The following is a 14134-nucleotide window of genomic DNA, read 5'->3' on the forward strand; positions in this document are numbered from 1 at the left end:
AAATTATGGGAATCAACTGTTTTTTTTTTCTTTTGCATGTTATTTCTCATAAATGTTCCAAATAGTGGTTTAGAGGATTTATAGGCATTATTTCACACCTAAGAAAACTACGAAACATGGTGGTGGCAGCATTATGTCGAGTCTCTTCAGAACGCTTACATTTTTGTGTTCCTGTAGAAAGAGGATCCCAAAGTCCCGTCAAAACAGAAGCGGCATGCTTTTAATTTGAAAGTGGGAAACGGAAGTGGGTCTGTAATAAAACCGTCGGCTTGCCGCTAGCTGCGAAGCTGGAGCGGGAGAAGCAGAGGCAGCTGAGGCAGGTTGAAGGTGTGAATGTTTATGGATGTCGGGGAGCCGGGAAGGGGTGACGGCGTGAAGACGACACGGAGAACAGCGAAGGGAGGACGGGGGAGTCCGCCGAGAGCAGGAGGAGCCGCGGACAGGCAGGGCAGAGGAGAGGAGCGGGGAAGGATGTCGGAGAGGATCGCTTCGTGCGGGAGCCTGTGTGACAGCACCAACCTGCTGCTACAGTACTGCAACAACGGTGAGCCGCCTGTCACGTCCCGGCAACACGCACACACCTGGTGGCCTCCAGGAAACACGAACATTCACACATTTTAAAAAATAAATCGTTTTATTCCATCTACATTTACTCACTACTTATAAAATTAAAATATTGATATGAATAAATTAAAAATTAATCATTAAACAGTCGGTTAAAAACGTACTCCATTGGTAATTTTTTTAAATTATATTTTTTAGTTTTTTAATCTATTTTAGAATAGAAAGTAATTTTATTTTGAATTATTTTATTTCCATTTGTTTCTTAAATTCTATTAAATATATATTTTTGGTTAGTCAAACCAATTAAACTGAGAGCTAATCTTAAAATAACTGTTTTATCGGTAATATTTTTCTTGCTTCTATTTCTAATATTTGAATTAGATTAAATGCATATTCTGGTTAGTAAGCACAGTTAATCTGAAAATTAATCTTAAAATAACCTTTTTAACCTTTCTTTTTTTTTTGCTTGTGTGAAGCGGCTGGGTATTCCGTCTGCGCATGCGCATACTGAATGGCTAGGTTAATTGATCGTTAGCTTAGCGACGTTTCCTGGTGAGTTTCAGTTTATCTGATGCCTTAAAGTGTGTGTTACATACACATTTTGTTGAATTCGCATTATTACAGCTATAATTACGATGCAAATGTTTTCGTCGGAGTGTCGTTGATAGTTTTAATGAGGTAAATTAAGTAAAAGTTTACTATGTCGGGCTGAATGTGTTATCTTCTCGGACTGTTGGTTTGTTATATAGTTGTGTTCCTTCTGGGCTTACCGTACATTTTTAGTAAAGTTTATTTTTTAAAGGTTTCTGGGAATATTTGACAAATTATAAATGGTGGTATTTAGTCAAAGAGCCTCTCCTCGCTGTCATTGGACGCTGATATGAGTTACTACGTGAATAAATATATTATTTAGTGTGATGTATCAATGAGTTAGTGGGTTACAAACTTAATTTAACGCCTCTGAAAAACTTTATTTAAGTAACTTCAATTAACAGCGAAAGAAATCGGAACATTCGTTTATAGTTTAAGTAAATTGGCAGTCGTATCCGCTTCTCCGCTTCCTATTGGACGAAAGCGTATCACGTGGTTACATGTAAACCCGGATATTTTCCTTTTGTTGACTGATTGAGTTTAACATCCCGCGACATACTAACACTAAAACTACCGGGTCATCATAAAATCAATATACCACCGTTTCTGTTTCTGCTAAAGCTTTAAATTAATGTTGACGTTTCTGAACCGGGAGTTAAACTGAGCCCCGCCTGGAAGAAATAGTTTCCTCCCCAGTTACGTGGCATCGCTTCTCGGCCTTTTGGCTCAGATCAAGTGTAGTTTCTGTTCTTATCAGTTTAATATCTGATAGTCCTTTACATGAGGACCAAATATTAAATTGATTTTTGGAACAAGGAGCTGGAATAGAGGCTTGCCTCGTCCTCTCCATGCATTGTCCTGGTATTGCAGTATGTCCAGGAACGGTGCACCTCCATTATGCTGTTGAATAGTAATACTATTGAGTAAAATCAAAACTATTGATTTAGTCTAGATGATTGAAATAGTGACTGTAGTTAACTTAATATCTGATCATTGGTTTTAGTTTTTACGAGTTATTCCCAGTTACTTGATAACTTTTCAGTATGTTTAAGAAAACATGGAGAAAATATTAATTATGATTATGTATCTGTTTTTCTTTGCCTTTGCTTCTGGAATCTTTAAACCTGTTTATCAGGATGATGCTTGCAAAGCAACTCCACCTCTGAATGGCTCAAAAAGAAAATGACAAATTGAAGGTTTTTGGAACGACTTAGTCAAAGTCCGGACTTTTGTTGAGTGCGATTTTACTTTAGAACCTGTCATGGTGGGTGAAATAACACAATGCATTGTTCTCATGTGACGTCATACCTTTGGAAACTTTGTAGCTGGCGGCCATTTTGGTAGGCACCGAAACGAGCTGTCATAACAGTTGCTATGACAACAACAAACAAGCCGTGAGATTATAACTAGCTCTCGAGTTGTTGAGTACTCTGCCTCTGTGACATGCTAAGATAAATATCGGATATTTACTGTAATACTTGCTATCGAACTAGCAATACGCCATTGGCTTGTACTGTTAATAGTTGTTAGCACCACAAACGTTAGCAAATCAGTTCTCTGACCTTTAGCTACACACAGCAAATGTTTGTTAATGTATGTCTTTGATGGGGTTGGGCATTTATCCTATCGTTTATCATTTATCTTGATAAATATCTTTTCATGGTAAGAATTTTGATTTATTGTTGCCACAATAAATTACAATTGATTATGTTTTAAAACCCCAAATTGTCTGTATTGTCGGGGTTGTTAGTTTTACTATTTTTTTCCTTTGTATCGATAACATTGAAAATATGATTAGATGCTGTTACTGTGTGCTGTTTACTTCATGTGGCTGCTGTCCTAAAGAAGCATATTATAAATGGGAAGCATTTTCAAGAGCAGTATTTGTGTTTGTGGGGCTGTTGTTGCTGTGACACACAGCCACAGTCATACAGTTACCTAGAAAAGTAGTAATAAATAGTCCTTATCATCACGGTTGTTACGGCTGCCGGTGGTGGAGTTTCTCGTTTCCTTGTCCTCCCTGGCACGTTTGCATCAGCAATATCCTGATTCTCATGAAGCATTACATGCAAATGCATGAAGAATTTGGATATTTATCATATCGAGAGCATCAAAGGAGGATGAGACAGTAAAATTAGGCACTGGGTTTTGGACTAGCAGAGTAAAATATTCATGCACACGTCAGTGATGAAGTATATTCTAGATCCTCCGTTCACTGCTACGACCACAGCAGGTCAAATTTGAGACATTTAATGTGGTAACAATAAAAGTGAAGATTAAAAATCAATTGACAACTTTTTTTTTTGCAGTTTTAGGTAATGTGGTTACTGTGTGAAATACTCATGTTTAGATTTTTATTGATATTTCTTGATGCTGTCATGGAACCAACAGTGGAGAAAATAGTAAAAGTAAAAATTATCTCAGTTTTCTTTTTTTAAAGGGATAGTAATTTGTAAAACTGACTTTTTTTTTTAGCTTTACATCATGTTATAATTTTATTCAGTCATCAAAACCAAACCTGGAGTGTTGTTTTGATTCTTTCATGCATGTTTGAGAAATCTTTTAATCTCCATGGCAACCATTCAGCTGTGCAAAACGCCTGGTTGGACCTAGCCCCACCTTCGAGGCGCAGCTCCGCCTCTGAGCTGCAATTTCCTAGCTTACATCTCACAGAGCAGCCCTCTTCAGCAGCTCCTTCAGACTAGCCAGCAGCAATTAGCAGACACCAGGTGGAACTGCGCATCAGAGCTCTTCATAAGAGCCACTTCTCAGTACAACGCTGGTAAAACATTGTGAAAGAGTTGGTAGGGGAGCGATGATGACACGACTACCTGAAGGCGGAGTTTCAGAAAGAACAGGAGTTTTTAAAGAGACAAAGGCCCAATTTCAAGGCGTTAAATTACACAGTCAGATTTATTTTGATGTAGCATTTTGATAACAACTGAAGAATTAAACTGAAAAGGGGAAACAAATTTTAGATGTCCTCGTTTTTTCCACTTCACAATCACGCACCTCTTTCTGTTGGTGTATCCCACTAAAGTCCCCCAAAATATATTGAGGTTTTTGGTTGTAACATGAAGAAATATGAAAAATCTCAAGCTGTCTGTACATTTTTTCAGGGCTTCGTGTTTGTAACGGATACATAGACGTGTCTTTGTCTCTTTTCCGTGAAAGCAGAATAGATTTTTTTAAGTGAATCATCCTGAACAAGAGCTGAATACAATCTGAATCTTTGAACTTTTAAACCACAGTGTGTGTGTGTGTGTGAGTGTGTGAGTAGATTAATGCATTGCTGCTCATTAAAGACACAGACGGCCCCGCTGAGCGGCAGGTGGGAGGACAGCGAGGGGTGGTGAAAGTCTGACCGGACCTGTGATGTTCCAGCACCATCTGATTGGTCAATGTTGAGCTTTTAAATTCAGCTGAAGCTCCTGGTTACATATAATCTAATTTAAAAAACCAGTATAAACACTGTTTGGCTGAAAGTGAGGAAGAGACTGAGAATGTAGAGGGAAAAACGATATTTACTGGCAGTTAAGTGACAGCTGGTCCTGCTGGGGAAGGTCATCTGCCCAATTTAAGCTCCTCTGTTGTACATTTGATTTTATCCAACTGAAACACTGACACTTTAAAGAAGTATTACGTCTAGTAGCATCAAAAAACCAGATTTATTCCACAGCAAGGACGACTACAGAGCCTAATCCTTTTGCATGGTTGGTAAATGCTGTTTGACCATTTGAAAATAAATGGAAATACACCAATTTAAAAAAAAATCAATAAAAAAGAGTTGTTGCTAAAAAGTGTTGATAGGATGAGGTGGTTTTCTTTTTTTTGGTGTTTTGCATCAGACAAGTCACATGATCTTGATGTTGCCACTGTTGCAAACCACGAAGAAGACAACAGGAAGTAGTTGGAGGATAATGGTGCAGAATTTTATTAATGACTTATCGACTGGACAAACTTATTCACATCTGATTTTAATGGAAACACCACAATTGTGATTTTTTTTTTTTTTTTTTTTACATGACCAAAACATTGACAAAGTTTACTGCACATTACTAATGGAAATGCAGCTAATGGGAGAATTCAAGAGTTGGGACTCACCTGGACAGGTAACCAGGTGTCCAGCAGAGACAGCCGCCACGCCCAGTTCAATGCGTCAACTGTACACCTAGCTTAGTCCGTCTTTACTGTCACTGTTTTGTAAAAAAAAATAAAACACTTATCCTGGTGGCGGGCCAAGTATAGCCTGGTGGCCCGCCAGGCTTATAATGGGGTAAACGATGCTACGGATGTCTTTCTGGTTCTTGCCGTCTTATTCGCTAAGGAGGATTGTGGCTGATTTTTATGGTCAGACAGCAGCGGAGCAGGGTGGTGTCCCGTCAGAACGTCAGTTCCCGAAACCACACAAAAAAACCCCTCAGTGCCACTCCGCATTCGTTAAAGAGCTGGTGGGGCCCAAGTGACTCCTTGGATTACTTATGCTCATTTCTTGTATCTTCTGGTGTCCCTCCAGGCTCTGTTCTTGGTCCCCCCCCCCCTTATTTGTTAGAATGTATCACCTTTTTCTTTCTAGAAATGAAATATTTTTACCTTTATATATCAGCTTTTGCTTTTGAAACTGCTAAATGTTAAAGATACCGATGTAAGATGTGGAACAGCATGAAAATGCGTATTGGTGGTAAAGCCTCGTGTGTGTTTTGCTCTGTCTGTAGCAACCATCTGTCCTCTGTAACCAGAGACCTTCCACCCAGATCAGCTTCTCTCCTCTCACTCCTGATTACACCAGAAGGCCAACCCTGCTCCCCTTCACCTGTTAATAATGTTTATAGTTTTATTGCACTCCTCTGGATTATATATTAAAGAATTTTATGGCATTGTAGGAACAATTCTCAGATTAGCTCCCCACGTCAGACATCCAGGCTGCTTTTTAACACACTTTTCACTCTATCCCTAATTCATGCTTGAGTTTTAATAGTTTCACTGTCTGCTGGTGGGTTTGATGGTTCCCCGTCTCTGAATTCACGTTTTCCATGTAGTGTGAGTTCGAGACGCCGAGTAGGCGTAGAGTTTATGACTTGTTGCAACTCCCATCCGGACTTTAATTGGATGAAACGGAGCAGAAATGTTATTAATGGGTAATGTTCTACTAAAAAAAACCTGATTTCTGTTGGAAAAGGGCTGGATGTCTAAATATAAGAGAACAAGAGGGAGCACATGTGTCTCCATGAAAACACACATTACTGCAGAGCGCAGCGGCGCCTGAAACACGTTTCAGTTTAAAGGGAAGCTGCAGCCTGCAGAGAACAGACTGTTCCTTCAGATCGATGTGACTGAAGACTGAAGCAGTGCGTGGAGCGTTACAGCCGCTGGAGCCGTCAGTCACTGTTCGCCAGTGAACAGCTGATGATTCTGACTGATGAAAACGAGACAAAATGACCCGTCTTCTACGTTTTCTTCAGGGAGCGAAAGAGTCTGCGTCCAGTTCAGGCATCAGACGCTGAGGTCAATTTTTTATCCATCAGTGTAAATAAATAAGGACTTACTGAATTGAGTGTCTGCAACACTTCTGTGTGATTATATGGTTTTGTGAATCACAGACACACAAAACCTCACACTCACTGTCATAACAGTCGTGCTTTTTAAACATGTTTTTTGTTTTTCTTTAAAAAAGCAGCAGCTTCCTGGCCTGCAGTGAAGGTTAAATTCACTAATTACTGGGACAATAAGTTGTCCCAGTTATTATTGCGATAAACGATAATATTGTAGTTTTGAGACCACGTTCCGTTAATTTTATGATAAAAGCGTAATAATGCGAGTTTACCTTCTCAAAGACTAATAAACTCTTAATTTGAAATATCTAAAGTAAAACCTAACAACGAAAAACAAGCAAAGCCATAAATAAAAGTATGATGTCTCTGTAAACAAAATTACCCTGCTAAAGAAATATCAATCATCAGAATGGAAACTATTGAGCTCATTTTAATGGTTAATGGTTTTGGGTTTTTAATTATATCCTCCTGACTACCAGGAAAAAAATATTGTCCCATCACCATTTTTTTTAATCCTACAGTCTTTGTAAGGTAATAAAAGGTTTTATGCACTTACTTTGTCTCTTCCCATAAAATGTGTTATTACTGATAAACGCCATTTTTATGAATTAGAAAAAGGTACGGACAAAAGTCCCACCCCTTCACATGTGGCATCATTGAAAAGCCCTAAATGTCTCCAGATACCAAAAGGAATGAATTCAGTAGAATGCAGGGGGTGGGACAGATATTCAAGTTTAGAAATGTCCTCTACAGAGGACAAAAATCAAGAGGATAGTCTAGTTTTATTTCATTTTGACTTTTTGTCTAATTTTTGCTTAAGGTTTTAGTGTGTTTGTTAGTTTTCATTTATTAGTTAAATTTCATTTTAGTTTAGTTTTTATTAGTTGTGGTAGTAGTTTGTTTTTTCAGAATTAAAAAGTATTGTGTTGTGATAATGTGCACATCGACTGGATAATGAAAACTCAACAGAAGATAAAATTTTCCAATTTTTTTTGGTGTTTTCTCCCAACTTTTTCTGTTGCCGTTTTGCAGAGAAGCTTAAGCTCAGCTGAGAAAACTAATAAATTAATTAGATTAATTAGATTAATAAACAAAAAAACAAAGGATATTATATTTATAATTTCATTTATTTTAGTTTTATAAGTGCACAATGTAGTTCTAGTTAATTCTAGTTTGTTTTTATTCAGTTAACATGCCATCAGGCTTATTCTGGAGCTTACCAAACTGAATGTCTGAGCCTTAAACGGGGAAATCTCCTTCAGTCTTTTGCTGATGTAATTTTTAGGCAGAAACAAAGTGCTTTAAATTCTAAGCTTTTTGCTTTAAATTTTTTCACTTTTTTGTGAGTTAAGCTGCAGAAATCCACTTCCTGTTGATCCAGCCTGCAGACAAACGGGCTGTCTTTAGCCAACTGGAGAAACATGGCGTCTTGTTGTGATGTTTCCACCAGGATGTGGTGCCTAACCTTCTCTGTGAGGGACTCATTAATCATGCAGGGTGACTCTGCAGCATCTCTTCCTGGCGGTGCCTGGCTGTACGGATGCTGATGCAGTGTGTGTGTGAACGTGGCCCCGAGCCAGGCTCCGCCCCGCCGCTCTCGGCTCTCCCTGCCTTTACTTAATGAGACACGAGGAAGAGGAGGGATGTAAAGAGGATGAAGAGGGAAATCTGGGGGGGAGGGAATGGCAGGAGGAAGAGGGAGTGGTCCAAGGGACTGAGGAGGAAGTGGAAATGGAGGAGGGAGTGGTTCAGCTGGAGAGGTGTGTGTGTGTGTGTGTGTGTGTGTGTGTGTGTGTGTGTGTGTGTGTGTGTGTGTGGAGATGGGAGGGAGTCCATGAGCTTGTAGTTGGGGAAAGTGACCGGGTCGACTGAGCGACTGTTGGCTCTCTGGACTGACTGACTGACTGACAGGAGGAGTGACCAGAAAATCACCGTGGGCCGAATGGCAGGTAGGCAGCTCCACCTTCATCCTCATCCTCAATTCACAGCTTGAATATTTCACCACCTTCAATTTTCTGACTACCTGCGCCGGCCTCCATCACTCAGCGCTTCATCAGCCGTATCGTTCCGCCTGTCTTCCCCCCACCTCCCTCTCTCTCCATTCATCCCTGTCTTTTGTCTCCCAGCTCCTCTGTTCCCCGCTTCCTGAATCATCCAGCCATGCGTCTGAATCAGCTTCACGTCAGCTGACTCTTAAATACGGCTACCGTGTTGTTTAAATGGAGATCCTGCAGAAAGGGAAGTTGGTGCATGCGAGTTCTGTTGTGCTGCTGAATATGAAGCCGATGTGACCTCCGGTTAGCAGGGACAGTAATGCAATACCCCTCACTCGCACCCACTGTGACTCTGTGTGTTTTATGGTAATTGAAGGACAAAGATGAATAGTATCGCTGCTGCAGCTCTAAGCAGATGGTGGATGTGAAGGTGAACCCTGCTGCTTTCATCCTGTTTTCTTCTGAACCTGTAAGAAATGAGACATTACCTCAGAAACACGAGTTTACATATCGAAAACTGAAAGAGTTTCAACGGATTTCCATCTGAGCGAACACAGAATGCTGTTATATCTGCTGAACCAGCCAGATGTTAGAGCAGACATTACCTCAGAAACACAAGTTATAGGAAACTGTCAGTTTTTGAACAGCTTAATACCAAAGATAATCTGACTAATATTATAAAATAAATAAAACATCTGTCTGAACCAACCAGTCCCCATGTAAAAGAAAATATATATACCATGTTTCCCCGATAATAAGACGTATCGGGGGGCTCCAGGGGGGTCGGCTAATATAAGCCGTACCCCGAAAGTAAGACGTATGTCTTACTTTCAGGTTACTTTCGGGGAAACACGGGGTATTGCCGCCTCCCTCTAATCTAGCTGCACGCCGCCTCCTGCCCACGTCCGCACCGTCCCCCTCTCCATACGTCACCGCGCCGTCCCCTGCACTTCCTTTTATAAAACTGTTTTGTGGTGAATACAATACTGTTCGGGTTGTTAATAAATGTTAATTTTATGGTTAAAACAAAAAATTAGACAATTTTTTTCCAATATAAGACACCCCGAAAGTAAGACATAGTGGGGCTTTTGGGGATAAAAAGAAAGTAAGACACTGTCTTACTTTCGGGGAAACACGGTATTTATAATTCCCCACCTGAACCTTATAACCTTTGGGAATAACTCAATGATTGATTTCTGGCCCACTTTTCCTTGCAGAATTGATTTTGCTCAGCTACACTGGTGGATTTTGAGCATAAACACAAGATTAAGGTCATGCTGCTGCACACTGTGTCCAGTTCCAAGACGAAAACAACTTCCAAAAGTACACAATCCCATCTGTACATTATCCCAAGACATTTGGGAAAATATCCTGTTAGGTGTGGTGTAAAATCACACTGTGAAAACACAAAATCTACTTTCTAGTGGAAATACTTTAGTTCACCTGAAATAAGACAAAACTAATTTTCAAGTGATGTTTCAGCAAGAAATATCAGCTGGTTTTAAGTAAATAATTGCAAGTTCCACTTACAACACTTGGACCTTATTATGGAAAATTGACTTTATTAAGCTTTACGTCATGTTTTAATGTTTTCTGTTATCAAAAACATACCTGGTGTCTTGTTTTGATTCTTTCATGCATGTTTGAGCAATCCAATTGAATCTCCCCTGGCAACCATTGGGGGTGCCTAAACGCTTGCTCTTACCGAGCGCCGTCTTCCACTCGGCTCCTCTAGACTAGCGGCAGCAGCAGTTGAACACCTGGCTCCAGTACATGGAACCTACTTCTCATCCAGCGCCCCTAAAAACGGCTGTAAACGGCATAACGAGGAGCACTGTTGTGATGACGTGGTGAAGGCAGAGTGATGAAAAGAGCAGGAGCTTCTTAAAGAGACAGAGAGCCAATTTTTCAAGACCTCAAAATACAAATTCAAACTTCCTTTAACCATGTTTCAAACGTCTGCCTAAATAAATCTTCCTTATTTTAATTGTAAGTAGTTCTTTAAATGTCCTGTGAGATGAAATACTTACCCATGTATCCATAACAACCGGAACTTTCAATATCCAGCAAGTTATTTTAGCAATTTACCGTCTGTTAAACGAGTGCCCTCCGGATTAATTACACTCGCTGCAGCTGCGAAGTTTCCGTATTAACCCGATATTTGCTGGAAAGTGCAACGTCTCCCCTTTCAGAAACCGTTGGAATTTTTTAGATAGCGCTACGTGTGGCGGAATTACGGTACTGCAAATTTAGATGCGTCACCGCCGACACGTTCTGTCTAGAAGGGTTAAGTTATTTTTTATATCTACAGCATTATAGCAGCAAACAGACGGTATCATAGTTAGTTGGTTGTGCTATAAAATGGCACCATGTGCCTGGAAAACACATAATGCTGCCCTTTTTAGCTCAAGCACACTTGGGCAAAGCACAATAATGATGCAAAGCAAATTAGCGAGTCCAGCTGACGACTCACAAAAACAAAACTGAAAGCTCTGGAGTGGTATACTCAAAGTCCAGACTTGAATGTCATTGAAATAATAAGATATGAGCTACAACCAGGCGCGGAGCTATATGGGGGGCTGTGAGGGTGGCTGCCCCTCGGCCCAGGCCGGATGGGGGCCCGGGTCTGGAGGGAGGAATTGTTTCAAGTTGCTTTAACGTCTGATTGTAGATGGAGAAAGTGCGCCCCTGCCTGTTCAGAAAGGTGTATGCTGTCCCTCAATGGAATATATAGTAGTCAGTCCCAGTGACTGTTTCACTCACAGTTTAGCCAATGTGCTTCCTGGGTAAAAATGAAACGAGAAACGCGGCCCAACACCCCCCCTGCCCCCGCTCAACAGTTTCCAGCAGCGCAGGTGATACACGTGAAGGGTCCGGTCATTGGCCCCGCCCCCCGGCCCGACGCTGACTTCTTCCGCCTCTGGGACGAAAGAACACAAATATCAATAACACCATCAAGAGTGGGTTTTGATCCCTTCACAGTGTAAAACATTACACTGTTTTACACTGTGTAATGTGTAAAACAGTTTTTGCAATTATGATAATTGCAAAAACATGCAATTATCATAATTGCATGTTTTTAATTAACATTAATATTTCACATCCAGCCAGAAACTTAAAAATGATATTCTGTCCATATTTTTCTACTTTATTGGTGCCACTGAATTCCTTCTGTGTTTAAAGTATGCAGGTCATAGCAGGTTTTCTTAACTGCATCATGACGTCGAGACATTTCCACACATCCAGTTGATTAAACCTCAAATTTGCTTAAACTGCATCAGTTTAAATCTGGGATCTTTTCTAAAACACATTTTACTCAGTTTTTTCTGCTGCATATGAAAGGTAATGATTCGGCAGTTTAAAATGGGCTGCACAGTGGCGCAGTTGGTAGAGCTGTTTCCTTGCAGCAAGAAGGTTCTGGGTTCGATTCCTGGCCCTGGTCTTTCTGCATGGAGTTTGCATGTTCTCCCTGTGCATGGCGGGTTTTCTCCGGGTACTCCGGTTTCCTCCCACAGTCCAAAAACATGACTGTCAGGTTAATTGGTCTGTCTAAATTGCCCCTAGSTGTGAGTGTGTGTGTGCATGGTTGTGTGTCCTGTGTGTCTCTGTGTTGTCCTGCGACAGACTGGCGACCTGTCCAGGTGACCCCGCCTCTCGCCCGGTACGCTAGCTGGAGAGGCACCAGCAAACCCTCCTGACCCCATTAAGGGACAAGGGTGTAAAGAAAATGGATGGATAGTTTAAAATGTTTCACAGTATTTTCACGCTGAACCGATGAAAACAGACTTTGGCGATGCTGTTTTTACCTTCTGTGTTTTGGCTGCATTTCAGCTGAAATCTGTTGGTTCTGAGACGCTGAAAAAAATCCCCGTCTCTCCTTGTTTGCCGCCTGTGTGTCTAATTTTTGCTGCAGGATGGATAAACGTGACGTTTCTCTTCATTTTTCTCACGCATGATCTCCTCCCACCAACATTCTGTCCACTTCCTCGTCAGTTTCAGTTAATATCCATAAAATGGTGGTTTTCTTGTTTCTAACTCCACCAGAAACTGTTAGGAAAGATTAATCGGATTTTCCACATCATTTTTTGTGGTGCTCCTGGATGTAATTTGTGAGATAAGTGACAAATCAGCCACTCTGAAAATTAATAATAGATGTTTCTCTTTAAACCAGTAGCTATTTAAAACCTTATCCTGTTAGAAACAAAGTGAACGCTTGATGAGAACATAATATAATTCAGCATTATTCTGTTTTCTAGATCCACCAGAAGCGGTTTGGAAACAGACGGATTTAATTTAATTTGTGTTGTTTTTTGATGTAATTTGTGAAATAAAGGACAAATGGGTCACTCAGGACGTACATAAGGTATTTTTCCTTCAACTGGTATCAGTTTAAAACCTCATCCAACGCCTCCGATTAAAAACGAACTGAAAGTGTGATGAGAAGTAAAGATAATGCTTCGTTATTCTGGTCACTTCTGCCATGCAAATCTCCCCTCAGGCTGATAATTGCATGTAAATCAGAAGTTTGATTTCCCTGCAGCCTTTTCCTGCCTCATTTGACTGTGAAATGTGTTGCTGTAGAAGTAACTGAGCTGCTCTGAGGTAATGCAGTGGTGAGAATAATTAACTCCACTTTATGGTTTTATATAAACCTACAGCCCGTCTTTATTGGCATTTTTTATCTTTGTTTTGTTAGTTGTGCGGTTAACCCAGTTGAATAGGAAGGTTTTTTAAAATTATTTACTTTAAAGTATGTAGTCCACTGAAAGAACATTCCTGCAGCTGTTCAATCTGTTCTGGACTTTGACTAGACCATTTCGACAGCCTTACCAAACGCTTTTTCTTGATAGAACATATTTACAGAGATGGTATTTTTGTTTAAATTAGAAATGTACATATTGATTTCTCCTACAGTTATCGCTCTGAATATGCTGCTCTTTCCACAAATTCTCTCTTTTTGAGTATGTAAATTAGTTGATTATTTCAATAATCAATTGATTAATTGCTTCAGTCACAAAATGAAGTATAAAGAGATTATGAAATGCATTTCTTTTTATTTTAAACTGATTTTGCACAACGTTTTTTTTAAATAAGGCTTCAACTGAAAGTTATTTGCAAACAGAATAACACAGTTGCAGTTAAAGTACTTTTGAGTTATGCCAGTATTGTCTTTGTGTTTATATCCATCCATCCATCCATCCATCCATCCATTTTCTTGCACCCTTTTTCCCTCAGTGGGGTCGGGAGGGTTGCTGGTGCCCATCTCCAGCCAACGTTTCGGGCGAGAGACGGGGTCACCCTGGACAGGTCGCCAGTCTGTCACAGGGCAACACAGAGACACACAGGACACACAACCATGCACACTCACACCTAGAGGCAATTTAGACAGACCAATTAACCTGACAGTCATGTTTTTGGACTGTGGGAGGAAAC

Source organism: Poecilia reticulata, linkage group LG13, assembly GCF_000633615.1.
Source record: "Poecilia reticulata strain Guanapo linkage group LG13, Guppy_female_1.0+MT, whole genome shotgun sequence".
Lineage (NCBI taxonomy): Eukaryota > Metazoa > Chordata > Actinopteri > Cyprinodontiformes > Poeciliidae > Poecilia > Poecilia reticulata.